The sequence below is a fragment of the Castor canadensis genome, chromosome 2 (genome assembly GCF_047511655.1).
Source record: "Castor canadensis chromosome 2, mCasCan1.hap1v2, whole genome shotgun sequence".
In the NCBI taxonomy this organism is placed as follows: domain Eukaryota; kingdom Metazoa; phylum Chordata; class Mammalia; order Rodentia; family Castoridae; genus Castor; species Castor canadensis.
The window spans coordinates 200900071-200917192 of NC_133387.1; positions in this window are offsets into that span (position 1 = coordinate 200900071).

A 17122-nucleotide genomic window follows, 5' to 3' on the forward strand; every position below is an offset into this window, starting at 1 on the left:
ATGACAGGTAGATTGATGATGATGATGATAGATAGACAATTAAAAATCCAAAATCTTCTTAAAATCTGAAACACTTCAAGCATTGACATGATAGCACAACTGAGAACTTCATTCCACATGTAACCTCATGTGAGATCAGTTGCAGTCACAACACATGTGCACTAGAAACTCCCTAGAAATACTGTATAAAGTAACCTTTAGGTTCTATGTGCAATGTGTATGTGAAATGTGAATGAATTTCTTGTGTAGTGTGTCTCCCCACACACTGCTCATTGCCTCCATCATTGACCCTATTCAAATATTTCAAATTGAACATTACAACCTTATTATTACTTATTGCATAAGTAATATATTTGGAATTAGGTCCTTTCCTCTCTTCTCGTTAATCTAAACTCTTCCCATAGAATTTTACATCTCACAATGATCTTATCTGTGAAGTATTTGGGGGTGGGTAAGGATATTTGGGATCTTCATCAAGAATACATGGATTCTCATGTATTCCCACCTACTAGGCGGGTGGAGGGAAGAGGGTCATGAGTTTGAGGCCAGTCTGGGCAAAGTTAGGGAGATACTGTCTCAAAAACAAAACACAAAAAGAGGGCTGGGGCAAGGCACAAGTAGTAGAGTCCTTGCCAAGCATGCACAAGGCCCTGTGTTCAGTCTCCAGTACTGGGGAAAATTCAGGTGGCATCTTTACTCCAGTGCACTCATGGTCCTGCTCAGGCCACTGATACCAGCCATTCAGAGGTTTATAGCAACCTATAAGTAGGTTGCTTGGTTAAACTTGAAAGTTCATCTGTCTTAGACCTTCAGTAAAAGGAAAGAAGTTGAATCTCTTGAGCTTAAATGACTTATTCAACTCACATAGACTACTGAATGACTATATCCACTATTTAGTGGGAACAATTGAGGAAGACTGACACTCCAACAAGAGCAGGCAAGCTCTTGAGAGAATTCAGGAAATTTCAGCTTCATGAAATGTGTGAGGAAGTGGGATGCAAGGAATGCCATGACCACCAGGCTTGGACTCTGTGTGATGGCACACAATTCTTGATAGAGCACAGGAAACCCAAGCACCAGTGAAAACTCCAAAGCCAAACTTACAAAAACCCAACATACACTCATGTAGTTCTTTGTTAGTAAATGCAGCTGATCATCATAAAACATAGAAAATTCAAACACAAAAGTAGAAAAATTAAAATCAGCTGAGCTCCTACCACTCATGATAGCTATTGTCATCATTAGCATATTTCTTATCATGTGTGTGATATGTGTTGTCTATAATTTTTACAAAGAATACACACACACAAGGCTCTGTGTATTAAATGCATATTGGTATGTGCCACTAAGATTGTTTTAACTTTAAAATTATGAACATTTTTACAATGTCACTAAAATTATTCAAAAAAGCATAGAAAAAAACTTTCTATGAAAATATCTTCAACCACAAATTATCTCAGAAAAGAAGAGGCTTATTATTAAATTAAGAAAAATGCTCACTCATGTAATTTTTGATAAGAAACAAACCTTCAAAAGGACATTTTGCAGGTGCCAGACCATAGATCCAAGTTTGAGTGACACCACCTAAAAGTTTTATAAGAGTTCACAGATACCAAGTGAAAATTTGTATTGGGTTCAAGGAAAGAGCTCTCAGTTCTGCCTGGTGCAGGACAATCAAGGTAGTTTTAGAAGAAAAGCCTTCCAAGCAACATTTTGAAGCATGAGACAACATTGGGAGAACTTGCGTAGTGACCCTCCAGACAAAATAAATAAATAAATACACAGTGGCACAAAGTCAGGTGGCAGCAGCCATATTTACTGAGCCTGTGCTGCTCCTGACGAGCTGACCACAGGTGCTGAGCAGGAAAACATAAAATAAGAAATAGGGAAAGATAAGGAAAGTGGAGAAAGATGACATTGAATTTTACGATGAAAATAGACATAAATGATTCACAGAAACAGGACACAGGAGTTTTCAGGACAGAGAATCAACAGTGTAAGACATAAAATCAACATACAAAATTCAGTTGTTTCCTGATAACAAACTATCTGAAAATGAAATCAAGAAAAAAAATCCCATCGGCAATAGCTATGAAAGAAAGTCCTAGAAACATTTAATCATGGAGGCAAAAGAGTTCTACACTGAAAACTATAAAACTTTCATGAAAGAAGTTAAAAAAAAAACATAAAGTGAAAGACACAAATTTCATGGACTGGAAGAATCAATATCATTAAAATAGCAACACTACCCAAAGCAATATGCAGATTCAATGTACTACGAAAATACCAAAAACATTCTCCACAGAAAGAGAAAAAAACCTAAAATTTGTGTTGAACCACCAAAGGCCCTGAAGAGCTAAAGCAATATTGAGCTAGAAAAGATAAAACCTGAGCCATCACAATACTTAACTTCAAAATATGCTACAGAGCTTCAAGAACCAGGACAGCACTGTACGGGCATAAAAGCACATACTTCAACAAATGGAGCCAAATAGAGAACCCAGAAATAAATCCACTCATTCCCACCAAGTGATTTTTGACAAAGGGTGCCAACAACCCACAATGGAGAAAGAGTGGTGTCTTCAATACGTGGTGCTTGGAAAACTGGATATCCACATGTATAAGAATGAAACTATGTTCTCATCCTTTACCAGATACAAAAATCACTGCAAGAAAAGTAAAGCCTTGAATTTAAAATCGTTATTATAACAAGTCTAAAAGAAAACAGGAGAAATGCTTTATGATACAGGTGTGGACAAAGATTTGTTTTTAAACAGACTTCAAAAATACAGACAACAAGGGCAAAAGTAGACAAATGGGATTAGAGAAAGCAGCACATCTAAGAAGTCAATGGAGAGAAGAAAGGAACAATGGAAAGGGGGAAATAGCTGCAACCACACATGAAAAGGTAATGTCCATGTAAGGAATGCAAAAACACTCAACAGTAAAAATGCAATTAAGTTAAAAATAGGCAAAAAAAATTGAATAGACATTTCTCAAAACAGACACATGAAAATATGCTGAAGATGAGGACAATACACCTTTTTTGGTGTTACCCAAAAAAGACAAAAGAGATGCTGGGGAACATGTGGAGAAAAGTAGACCCTTCCACACTGTGGGTGGGGAGCCATTATGGAAAACACTAAGGAGGTTCTCAAAATATTAAAAATAGAACTAGCATGGGATCCACCAAACCCACTCTTGAGGATAGAGCTCATTGCAGCACTACACACGACAGCAAAGAAATGGAAACGCCAAACCCTCCACCAGCAGGTGAATGGATAAAAACCACCTGGGGAAGACACAAAGTGGAACCCTCCTCAGCCATGTAAATAATGAAATATTGCCATTTGCGACAAACAGGCAAGGACCTGGAGGACACTGTGTTACAGAAAGTGACAGGCACTGAAAGACAAATACTGCATGTTCTCATTCACATGTGGAATCCTAGAAGTCATTCTGTTAGAAGAAGGACTTGGAAAGGTGGCTACCAGAGAGTGGGGTGGTCAGGAAGGAGGGGAGGACAGGGAGAAGTTGGTCAGACAAGTCGTAATTACAGGAAGGGCGAAGTACTGTCTGATAGAAATAAATTTCAAGAGATCTTTTGTTTTTTAAAGTGATTTTAGTTAACGATGATACTGTATTCTTGAAAAATGCACAGTAGGTCTTGTGTATTACCAAAACAAAATGATATGTGATGAAGTAGTGCATTAATCAGCTAGATTTAACAATTCTACCATGCACACACGCTTCAAAATATCATGGTGTACATGACAAAACACAGTGTTACCATTCAATTACATACACACAATTGCATGTATATACGTTCAAATATTCCCTCTACACACACACACACACACACACACACACACACACTACAGTCTCAGATAAGTGGAGAGAGTTCTTACTAGAAAATAAACAAGAATCTGTTTTCTTGAACTTTCTTTGAACCTATACTATATGATTATCCTTAATTGTATTTTATATTTCAAAGCTTTGTGTCACACTTGGCTGATGGAATGAGCTAGGTTCAGTTTTTTGTTGTTGGTTTTGTTTATTTGATACAGGGCTTTGCCATGTAGCCTGCTGGCCTTGAACTTGTGATCCTCTTGTCTTAGCCTCCAAGTTCTGGGATTACAGGTGCATACCACTATACCTGGCTACTAAATTGGATTTCTACATTCTGGTCTATTTGTTGCTATTGCCACAAAATTTTATTTTTAATTAAAATAATCTGAAATGTAGTTCAAAAGTCTTCTTTCTCCAACCTAGGTAGGGCTAGGTGTGCTCCTGAAATTGAGGGGTGTTAGTAGTCATTTTTTTATAAACATCTTGATCTCTCAACACCCTAGATGCTAGAACCTTTGTGCATTGGTCAAGGAGGAAGGTGAGCGGGAAAATTAATCTGCTCATCACGTTGAGATGAGCATCTTTCTTTAGCCAGCAGGCTTGTGGCTGAAGGAACCCATTTCTTATCCATCTTTTGCAAGGATGGCTCCACAATGCAGTCAGTCCACCAGGTCATGTCCAGTCTGCCAGCTATGCAATTCCAGCGACACCCCTGGCTCAGCGCGACAAGGCACAGCCACACGGCACTCAGGTTTGCAGTAGCAAGAACAGCAAAGAGTCTTTGGTGTCATATTACATAGATTCAAAGGTTGACTTAGCTAATTAGTGATGGAGACGTTCACTTTAAAATCTCTGTACTTCAGTTTTCTCGATTATAAAATGAGAATCATAAGCCAGGCAGCAGTGGCTCACACCTGTCATCCTAGCTACTCAGGAGGCAGAGATTAGGAGGATTAAATTTTGAGGCCATCCCAGGGAGATAGTTCAGGAGACTCTATTTCCAAAATAGCCATGAATAAGGGCTGGCAGAGTGGCCCAAGTGGCAGAATACCTGCCTAGTAAGCATGAAACCCTAAATCCAAACCCCAATACCATCAAAATAAATAAACAAGTAAATAAAATGAGGATAATAACAGCATCTTTCAGTATCAGCTAGAGTGGTCTAAAATGCCATATCGATTAGACCTGCACATGCTTAAATACAATGAAAGTTCAATCCCCACTCACATATAGCCCAGGGCAGCATTGAGACTATGGATCGTAGTTCTCACAGTGATGTTTATCTAAACTTCGTCCAAGGATTGGGGATGTAGCTCGCTGTTGGAGTTTGGCTTGCACGTGCAAGGCCCTGTGTTCCACCCCAGTACTGGGAAAATAAAAAAAAAATTAAAAACCAGACTTATTCGTTCCCAACTGTAGTTCATGTGCCTCTGCCCCCGCCCAATTCTTAAATGCCATGGCCCGTAAGAAGAGCGCATCCTCTTCTCAAACAGTCCTCTGGCAAGAATGGAAGGAGACCACACCTAGCGTTACAGATGGCTGGGAACAGCATGTGCACACTGTGGAGGGGATTAAGTAACATCATATGAATCCCAGGCTCCAGAAAGGGCCTGGTGTGGGCTGAGTGCTCAAAGACTGAGAGCTGTTACTATCACCTGTGACTTAGCTGCTCATCCTGAACACTCATCTCCCCAGTAATGCACAGAAGAGGGTGTCATTTTGAAATCTCAACAGCGGAAATGGTGCTAAACAGAGAAAAGAAAATGATGTGCTTTTGCTTTCTTTATGAATTTTAAAAATAATTTTTAAAAACTTGAGAAATTTGATATTCATGTATTCATTTCTCTCAAAGTAACTTCAGTGTGTTTTCGAATAAAGTCGTCTTGATAAGGGAAAGAGCCCCTGAAAGTTGCTCACACATGTAGTGTGATGACACTCCCACTTGGACCCTGGGCAGCAAGGTGCAGCCTTGGATTTAAGATCATTGCTTTGAAAGCTGCATACAACAGTTTTTTCTCGGCTGTGGAAGATTAATTGACACTGAATTCCCCTTAAGACTGAATCAGAATGGTTTGGGAATAACACTGCTGGGTTCCCCACCCTCTTCTATGACCTTCAACAGAGGTGAAGTCAATAACTCTCAAACTCTTCCATTAAGGAGCTGATGCTTCCATTCTGAGCGTATTCTTGCAAACTCATCATGAAACCTCTGCCTGACTGTCTTAGAAGTTAATGGACTTCGAGTCACTGTTCAGCCAGGTGTATACATTTACAAATCAGCAGCTAGCCACTGTGATGGTTCATATTCGAGTAATAAAATTATAGTCTCAAAAACACAAAACCTGTCGGCAGGGTAATGAGGAGTTGTTAGCTGAGGCTAGCTACCATCTCCCATTGAGAAGTCTCCACAATCTTCCTGGAAGAAAATAAGGCCTTACAAAATTCTAGGCCCTATGCAACACTGACACAGCTAAACCCACAGAAATCACTTCAGCCCCTGCTCTCCCCACCGTCCCCCATGACTACAACATTCAAAGAAGCTGAGTGAAGCCTTTTTCTGAGTTCTTGATTTTCATGTCAGGATTATGGTATGTATGTTATTTTCCAAGAGCTACACAGCAGATGTCAAGTTAGGAGTTTATCTTTCTACACTGAATAAACTTTCAGTTCTTTCCTTTCAGCCTGAAGTTTCCTTTAGATAATAATTTAACATCTTTTTTTTTAATACTTGGCAGGTTTGACTGTCCACTAATGTGTTATTTTCTGTTTACCTGAATTCTTTGAAATTATTCAAACTGCTGCAAAAGAATAAACTAGAAATTTGAAGAGTCAGGAAGATGAGTCATTCATAAGCGTTAACTGGATGCTTACTATGCCTATGTGTTGATACTCTGCTGGATGTAGAGATATCAGGAAATAGAAGAGCCCTACTTGTAGCACTTACTGAGAAGTGGGAATGACTAAGACCCAGCCGGGAAAGGGAGCTGCAAGGATGTTCCAGGTAGATGAAACCTTTCATGTAAAGGTTGCTATAGATTAAATGTTATGTGACCTCAGTTCTTAGAAAGACCACTGTCTATAATGAGAGAGAGAGAGTGTTCATCTTTCTAGAATGAATGTAGATTGTGAATGAGGACCATATCCCATGAACATTTGATAAACTCTAGAGGTATATTTAAAATTCATAAATATTACTTTAAAATTATGGCAATGGATATTTTTACTAAGTCTTTTTTGAACTGTTCTAAAAATCCCTAAGATCCAATGCACAGAAAGCAATTAGAGTATTGTCCTGAAACTCACTCTGAAAGGGAAAACTGGGGGAGTCTTGAGAAAGGGCCCCCCTGCCCAGCCCAGCTCTGCACAAAGGGAACAGCTGCTACTAGGCTCGGGGCATGGAGCTCCCACACTTTTCTCCCATCTACCTGTGGGTGGAGGTTCTTCACCAGCAAGGGAAGGAAGGATGATCTCAAATCAACAAGACTGACTTGGATTCCCTTTAAATCTACAGATTAATTAAGGTTGAATATAAAAATAAAATATACAATAACACAGCTCAAATTGTGTTTCAGGGCTATTGAAATTTAATATATACTACTAAAATCTTCCATGAAGACAAGGATTTATTATTAATTCAAGAGACAATGTAGTACTAAACCAAACAAGTTGCCCATCTTGAAAAACTGTTTCCAATGAAGAAAAAAACTTGAAAAATACCTAATTCTGCAGTCACTCTTAAAATAATACTGGAAGAGGCTTTACTCTTTTAAGGATTCATCCTCTTTCTTTCAGAGTCATTTACATCAGTTTCCATAGTTAGCACTAGTTGGACAATTTTTAAATAAATACCATATATAAATATACTTAAAATAATTCCAGACAAGGGTATCACCATTAAGTTTTTCACAAAATGAATCCACAAAATAAAAACCTAACAAATAAGGACACAAACAAATATCATATAGCCACCTTAAAAATCCTAACTTATGCACCTCTCTTGGGGTGCATAGCACCCTGATCACTAACACTGCAGAAGATTTTTGCTATTTTTGAACTTTATGTACATGGAACCATATGGACATAACCTTCTGTCTGCCTTCTGTTCTGATGAGCTGTCCTTAGTCCAATTTAACTACTGCAGTAGTTCATTTGTGAGGCTTCCTTTAACTACTGAGGATGCTCAAGTGGTTCCAATTTAGGGACAATTCAGAGTTCTGTTAGTAACACTCTTGTATATGTCCTACAGGAAGCACCTGTACTGCTTAATGCTTTATTTTAGAGTATATATCTAAGATAGGGTTGCTAGGTTATTGGGTGTACAATATTTAACTTTAGTAGGCATTGATAAAAAAAAACTACAAAGTGATTTATTTCCCTATCAGTAGTGGATGGTAGGTCCTTTTCCTCTGGATCCTAGTCAACATGTAATAATTCAGTTCTTTATTTCTAGCCATTCTGGTGGGTTTGGAAAAGGATCACTGTGTGGTTTTTATTTGCATTACCTTGGTGGCTAAGGATGTAGGGTCAAGCTAGTCCAGTGTCAATCCATAAACAGTAACTTCTGTGTAACCTGAGAGCTTGTGAGGAATGCAGACTCTCAGTTACTTCCCCAGATGTACTAAACCTTGTACTAACTTAACCTTGTTAGCAGGGCACTAGGGGCTCAAGTCTGTAATCTTAGCTACTTGGGAGGCTAGGCTGGAAAGATCATGGTTCAAAGCCAGCCAGGCAAAAAAGTTTGTGACTCCCCATCTCAAAGGATGACTGGGGATGGTGGCACACACCTGTCTTCCCAGCTATAGCAGGAAACATAAAATAAAAGGATCACAGTCCAGTCTGGCCTGGACAAAAAAAGTGAGACCCTACCTCAAAATTAACCAGAGTAGAAAAAGGCTTGAGGCATGTCTCAAATGGTAGAGCACCTGTCTAGCAAGCATAAAGTCCTGAGTTCAAAACTCCTATACTACCCCCCAAAAATCCAATATTGACTTGTAAAAACATGTTCATGTTTGAAAGGCAGTGACATAGACCACCTTTTTATACTCTTGATGGAAAATTAGAAACCATGCTTAACAAGCATTTGAAGTCCACTTTTTGATAGGATCTAGAAAGTCATGAAGAACACAGCTCTCATATTTAAGGCCAGAAAAAAGCCAGACAAAATGCAAGTTCACAACTTGTCTTGAAACAAAGAATTTTTTATCAAAAAATTGAAGTAGGAGGAGATCCAAGATGGCAACTAGGGCACAGAAGCAGACAGTGTGAGTTCTGTGACTCCAAAATCTTGCTGAGATGCTGGAACCACATTTGGTGGAAATAAAGCACCAGTGAGAATCAAAATTTTGACACCCTGAACCCCTAACCCGTGGAAAGCTTCTCCATGGCATATTACACAGAGAAAACAGGAGGGCTGCATCGCCACCAGACACCAGCTCTAAACCTGCTTGGGAGACATCTGGCAGACCAACAGGTGAGCACCAAGCATCACGCAGTATTCCCACAGCCACCCCTGGGATAAACCAGCATAGCCCCCTGGGCAGACTGACCCCCCGCAGCAAAAAAAAAAAAACCTGAACAACAAACTGTAAATTAACACACAGCAGAGGGGGTGGGAACTCTGAAAATGCACCAGAGAAGGGGTAGGGGCAAGGAAATGATCCCTGCAAGAACTATCAGTAAACAAAGGCTGGAAAGGCAGAAGGGCCTACAGCAGGCAGGTTAAGCTATTGCCTGAAATAGGGCAGGTAGCGGTCCACAAAGCTCATCTTTTGAGCCAGTGAGCAACATCCAAAGTCAAATGGCACTGCAAAATTGAAAAACAAGCAGCAAACCATCACAACACACTGACAGCAGAGGGCAGGCTGACAGATCACTGACCTTGCCCCAATAAAGAGGGGAGAGGCAAAGAAAAAAGCCCCCAGTAAACAAGCACAGCAAAAGGCCACTTCCAAAGCAGGACAGTTGGTAGGCTACAGAGCTAATTCTGGAACCTGAGGACAACACACAAATTTAAAATGCCACACCAAACTGAGGGAGGAGCTGATCAAGCAGCTGCTGCTGAAAGAAGAAAAAACAAAACAAACGAACACTACCCAACCACCTGGGGAGACTATGACAGAGCTTCTGCTTAAATACCAACACCAAAACTGGATGCTGGAGGAGTAACACCAGAACTTAAACTAACAATGAAATTCTCTTGTTCCTGAACCTGGAATTTGCTTGTTTGTTTGTTTTGTTTCTTGTTTGTATGTGTTTATTTGTTCATCTCTCCCCATTGATTTCTTTGGGGTTTTTGTTTTGTTTTTTTGTTTTGTTTTTCTATGTCTGGGTTTTTTTTGTTTGTTTTGTTTGTTTGTTTGTTTTACTATTGTGAATTAGCTAATACTAAATTACACACATACCAGGGACAGAAATAGCACACATACACTTAGCTAAAAACCCAATACAGCCACAAAACAAAATAAAACCAAGGAAAAGAAAACAGGTACTGAAACCACCAACTAGCCTATCAAGAATGTAGTTGTACAGTACCAAGTGGAGTGATGGAAAGATGAAAAAGGGATGGAAACCATTTTCCCCCCAAAAATAATTTAATACAGGATTCAGAGGGAAATGAAGAAAACAGATACCCAGTTTCAGACTCCAAACAAACAAAGACAAATGACACCAAAGAATTCAACACATGCTCACAAGAACAACCTTAAAGAAGAAATTCTGCAAGTAATCAATGAGAATTTCATGGAGATGTTACCAGACAAGGTTAACCAAAACATACAAGAGGCAGTCAAGAAATTTCAAGTCACCAAAAAAAAAGAATATGAGAAGACACAGAAATAAATGAATGAACTCATAAGAGCCCTGAATAAACACAAAAGTGAAACAGAGAACACTATAAATAGAAAGATAAATGAATTAAAGACAAAAATAGACAATATTAAAGAGGGAGTGACCCATGATATGGAAAACTTCAGAAAAAAGAATGAAACAAAAATACAAAACACAATGGAAGGCCACTCCAGCAGACTAAAACAAGTAGAAGACAGATTCTCAGAACTTGAAGATAAAATGGAAATTAAAGGAAAAACTGAAGAGCTATTAGTCAAACAACTCAAGACCTGCAAAAGGAATATGCAAGAACTCACTGACTCCATCAAAAGACCAAATCTGAGAATCATGGGCATTGAAGAAGGAGAAGAGGTTGAAGCAAAAGGGATTTGAAATATATTCAACAAAATAATAACAGAAAATTTCCCAAATCTAAAGAAAACTATGCCCATTCAGGTACAGGAAGCCTCCAGGACACCAAACAGACTTGACCAAAATAGAACTCCCCCATGAGATATTATCATTAAAACAACAAGCACAGAAAATAGAGAAAGAATATTGAAAGCTGTAAGAGAGAAAAAACAAGTAACATACAAAGGTAAACCCATCAAAATCATAGCAGATTTCTCAATGTAAACCAAGCAAGAAGGCATGGAGTGAGGTATTCCGGGCACTGAATGAAAATAACTTCAACCTCAGGATACTCTACACAGCAAAACTATCATTCAAAATAGATGGAGCAATAAAAGTCTTCCATGATAAGCAGAAACTAAAACACTATATGACCACAAAGCCACCACTACAAAAGATTCTTCAAGGGATTCTGCACACAGAAAGTGAAAGCAAACAAAACCATGAAAGGACAGCCAGTACCAAACCAGAGGAGAAGAAAAGGCAAGAAAGTAGAGAGTAACATTGATTTAGCTGCACACAATCAAACCCTTACACAACAAAGACAACTAAATGACAGGGATCATCACATACCTATTAATGCTAACACTGAATGTTAATGGACTTAATTACCCCATCAAAAGACACAGTTTGGCAAACTGGATTAAAAAGGAAGATCCAGCAGTCTGTTGTTTACAGGAGACCCATCTCATCAACAGAAACAAACACTGGCTTAGGGTGAAAGGCTGGAAGAAGATTTACCAAGTCAATGGCCCCCGAAAACAGGCAGGAGTAGCAATACTTATCTCTGACAAAGTAGACTTCAAACTTCCATTGATCAAACATGATAAAGAAGGACATTCCATACTAATAAAAGGAAATAACAATTACCAACCTATATGCACCCAATGTCAGTGGACCCAATATCATCAAACATACCATGAAGGAAATAAAAGCACATATAGACTCCAACACAGTGGTAGTGGGAGACTTTAACACCCCCCTATAGATAGGTTATCCAAACAAAAAATCAATAAAGAAATTCCAGAACTAAATCACACCACAGATCAAATGGACCTCCCCGATGTCAACAGAATATTTCATCCAACTTTCACAAAATATAAATTCTTCTCAGCAGCCCATGGATCTTTCTCAAAAACTGATCATATCCTAGGGCACAAAGCAAGCCTCAGCAAATATAAGAAAATAGAATAATCCCATGCATTCTATCTGATCACAATGCATTAAAACTAGAAATCAACCACAAAAATAACAGTAGAAAACATGCAAACAATTGGAAGTTGAACAACACATTGCTCAATGATCAATGGGTCATTGATGAAATAAATGAGGAAATTAAAAGTTTCCTGGAAGTTAATGAAAATGAAAACACGACCTACCAAAACCTATGGGACACAGCAAAGGCAGTCCTAAGAGGAAAGTTTATAGTCATGAGTGCATATATTAAAAGGACAAAAGATCTCAAAGCAATGACCTAATGTTACATCTCAAAATCCTAGAAAAACAAGAACAAGCAAATCCCAAAACAAGCAGAAGGAGAGAAATAATAAAAATAAGGGCTGAAATTAATGAAAAAGAAACTTAAAAAAACCATACAAAGAATCAACAAAACAAAAAGCTGGTTCTTTGAAAAAATAAACAAGATTGACAGACCCCTGGCAAACTTGACTAAAATAAGGAGAGAAAAAAACCCAAATCAGTAAAATCAAAAATGCAAAATGGAAGATAACAACAAACACCACAGAAATCCAGCAAATAATCAGAGACTATTTTGAGAAACTATATTCCATTAAATTTGAAAATCTTGAAGAAATGGACAAATTCCTAGATCTATATGACCATCCAAAATTGAACCAAGAGGATATTAATCATCTGAATAGATCTATAACACAAAATGAAATTGAAGCATCAATAAAGAGCCTCCCAAAAAAGAAAAGCCCAGGACCTGATGGATTCTCAGCTAAATTCTATAAGACCTTCAAAGAAGAACTAATAACAACTCTCCTTAAAGTTTTCCATGAAATAGAAAGTGAAGGAAAACTGTCTAACTCATTTTATGAAGCCAGTATTACACTCATCCCAAAATCAGACAAAGACACCTCCAAAAAGGAGAGCTATAGGCCAATTTCCTTAATGAATATCAATGCAAAAATCCTCTATAAAATAATGGAAAACAGAATCCAAGAACATATCAGAAAGATCATTGACTATGACCAAGTTGGCTTCATCCCAGGGATGCAGAGATGGTTCAACATATGCAAATCTATAAATGTAATGCACACATTAATAAAAGCAAAGACAAAAACCACTTGATCATCTCAATAGATGCAGAAAAATGCTTTGATAAGATCCAACACCACTTCTTGATAAAAGCTCTAAGAAGACTAGGAATAGAAGAATGTGCCTCAACACTGTAAAGGCAAAATATGACAAACCTACAGCCAACGTCATACTTAATGCAGAAAAGCTGAACCCATTTCCCCTAAAATCAGGAACAAGACAAGGGTGCAGATGCTATGATCCTATACCTTAAAGACCCAAAAAACTCCTAAATACCATAAACAGCCACAGCAAGATAGCAGGATACAAAATCAACTTACAAAAATCATTAGCTTTTCTATAATACATCAACAATGAACAAGTTGAGAAAGAATATATGGAAACAATTCCATTTACGATTGCCTCAAAAAAAATCAAATACCTAGGAGTAAATTTCACAAAAGATGTGAATGACCTCTAAAAAGAGAATTACAAACTCCTGAAGAAAGAGATCGAGGAAGACTACAGAAGATGGAAAGATCTCCCGTGCTCATGGATCTTTAGAATCAACATAGTAAAAATGGCTATACTACCAAAAGCAATCTACATGTTTAAGGCAATTCCCATCAAAATCCCAATGACCTTCATAACAGAGATTGAAAAATCTACCACAAAGTTCACTTGGAAACACAAGAGACTGCAAATAGCCAAGGCAATACTCAGCAAAAAGAGCAATGCTGGAGGTATCACAACACCTGACTTCAAACCATATTACAAAGCAATAGCAATAAAAACAGCATGGTTCTGGCACAAAAACAGACATGAAGACCAGTGGAACAGAATAGAGGACCCAGATGTGAATCCACACAGTTATGCCTACCTTATTTTTGACAAAGTCACCAAAAACATGTGATGTAGAAAAGACAGTCTCTTCAACAAATGTTGCTGGGAAAAGTGGTTATCTGTCTGCAAAAAACTGAAACTAGATCTATGTTTATCACCCTGTACCAGCATCAACTCAAAATGGATCAAGAACCTTAAGATCAGACACAAAGCTCTGAAGTTAATACAGGAAAGAGCAGGGAATACTCTGGAACTAATAGGTATAGGCAAAGACTTCCTCAATAGAACCCCAGCAGCTCAAGAACTAAGAGAAAGGATGGACAAATTGGACTTCATAAAATTAAAAGGCTTTTGCACAACAAAAGAAATGGTCTCTAAACTGAAGAGACCACCCACAGAGTGGGAGAAAATATTTGCCAGCTACACATCAGACAAAGGACTGATAACCAGAATATACAGGGAACTCAAAAAACTAAACTCTCCCAAAATCAATGAACCAATCAAGAAATGGGCAAGTGAACTATACAGAACTTTCTCAAAAGAAGAAATTCAAATGGTCAAAAAACACATGAAAAAATGCTCACCATCTCTAGCCGTAAAGGAAATGCAAATAAAACCACACTAAGATTCCACCTCACCCCTGTTAGAATAGCCATCATCAGCAACACCACCAACAACAGGTGTTGGCGAGGATGCGGGGAAAAAGGAACTCTCTTATACTGCTGGTGGGAATGCAAGCTGGTGCAGCTACTCTGGAAAACAATATGGAAGCTTCTGAAAAATCTAAACATAGATCTGCCATTTGATCCAGCAATCCCACTCTTGGGGATATATCCAAAAAACTGTGACACAGGTTACTCCAGAGGCACCTGCACACCCATGTTTATTGCGGCACTGTTCACAATAGCCAAGTTATGGAAACAGCCAAGATGCCCCACCACTGACGAATGGATCAAGAAAATGTGGTATCTATACACAATGGAATTTTATGCAGCCATGAAGAAGAACGAAATGTTATCATTTGCAAGTAAACGGATGAAACTGGAGAACATCATCCTGAGCGAGGTCAGCCAAGCTCAGAAAACCAAAAATCGTGCTTTCCCTCATATGCGGACTTTAGATCTTGGGAAAATACACTAATGTCGTACTTGGGTCACATGCTAAGGGGAGAGCACCTATGGGAGGTATGGGGATAGGTAGGAACCCCAAAACTTGAAAGTGTTTGATGTCCCCACTGCAGAGGAGCTAATACAGAAACCTTAAAGCAACAAAGGTCAATATGGGAAGGTGACCAGGAAGTAGTGAAGAGATCAGGTAGAGATGAATCAACTTGGGTTGTAACACATTTGTACATGGAAGCAATGCTAGGAATCTCTCTGCATAGCTATCTTTATCTCACTAGCAAAAACGCTCTGTCTTTCTTATTATGCTTATGTCTTCTCTTCAACAATATTGGAGAAGAGGGCAGAACAGGACCTGCCTAGAAGCGAGGGGGGTGGAGGTGAGAGGGAGGGGGCGGGGGCAGAATGGAGAAATGACCCAAACAATGTAGGCACATGTGAATAAATGAATGAAAAATAAAAGAAAAAAACTGAAGTATAATGATGACCAATTTACCCAAAAAATATCAGGAGAAAGAAAGGTGCTTGCAAGATATGAGCACTTGTTTATCTGAGACAGGCAAAAGCCGACACTGGCAGAACAGAATTCAGCTAAAATATCGATTAATTGCTGAAGCCTAGTGTGGTGGCAAAGCTGCAGAGCCTGTGGTAACCACTTCCAGCCCCTGCCAGGAACTCCAGTGTGTCATTGAACAGAGATGATTAGGGAAGTCATGTGTTTCTCATTTAAGCCAAAGGTTTTCAGTAATTCACCAGAAGTAGGGCGCTTGCTGTTGAAATGCTGTATATATCAGATTGGGGAAGTGTTCATCTACTCCTATTTGACTAGTTTTTGTTTTCACATTAACTAACTCTTATCAAATGCATGCTTAGTTTAAATCTGAAATATTAAACTGGAAATATTTAAAACAACTGTCTTTACCAGTAATAACCTTGCTTAGGTTTGCTGTGAAGGTTATGAAAGGCTCATGAAACGATATGGAAATTCTGTTCATTTGCCTCTCTCCAAACTCTTTATGAACCTGTGTATGTGGGACCATACATAAGTGGCTTCTCCTCTTCTTATTGGGCTTGTGTGTGTGTAAGACTTTGACATTTAAGACGAGAGGCATGGTGCAAGTGGTAGAGCATCTGCCTGGCAACTGGCAAGCAGGAAGCCCTGAGTTCAAACCCCAGTACTGCAAAAAAATCATGAGTTCATGGTGCTGGAATGTGCTGTCCTGTTTTGTTCTCCTTGGCTTAGCTACATGTCAGTCAATTTTATTTATCTTTTAACAGACGTAATTTGAAGGTTTCTTAGCTCAGAATGTTTTCAGCTTCTCGTAGTTTAGTTTGAAATTTTTTTTACTTTGCGCTTCAGCAATTTGCTATGGTTCTTCTACCTTGAGGAGATAGAATTTAACATAATTGGTTTTCAGCCTTTGTCATTTTTATTTTGCTCATCTTCAGTGCTGTGTTTATTAAGTACTGTGCTTTCAGAGTCTCTTTCATTCCAATAAATCACATCTTCATTATTCATCATTTAAAACTGTTTCTCATCTTCATTTTGATTCCTTCCACCACTTGGAATGGGTTCCAAGTACGTGTGAAAGGATTTGGGACTTTTTAGTTAATTTTATGTTCTTGATTCTCCTCACTCCTTTGTGGGAGAAGGAATTATGAGTTTTCTTGAGGACTATTTTAATGTGACTTGATTTATAGTTGATTTTGGTAAATTTTTCCTTGTTACAAAAATAAATTAACATACACTACTATGATCATTGCTTTATAAACATCATAAAGTAAGCGATATATTTATTATACATCATGTTTAA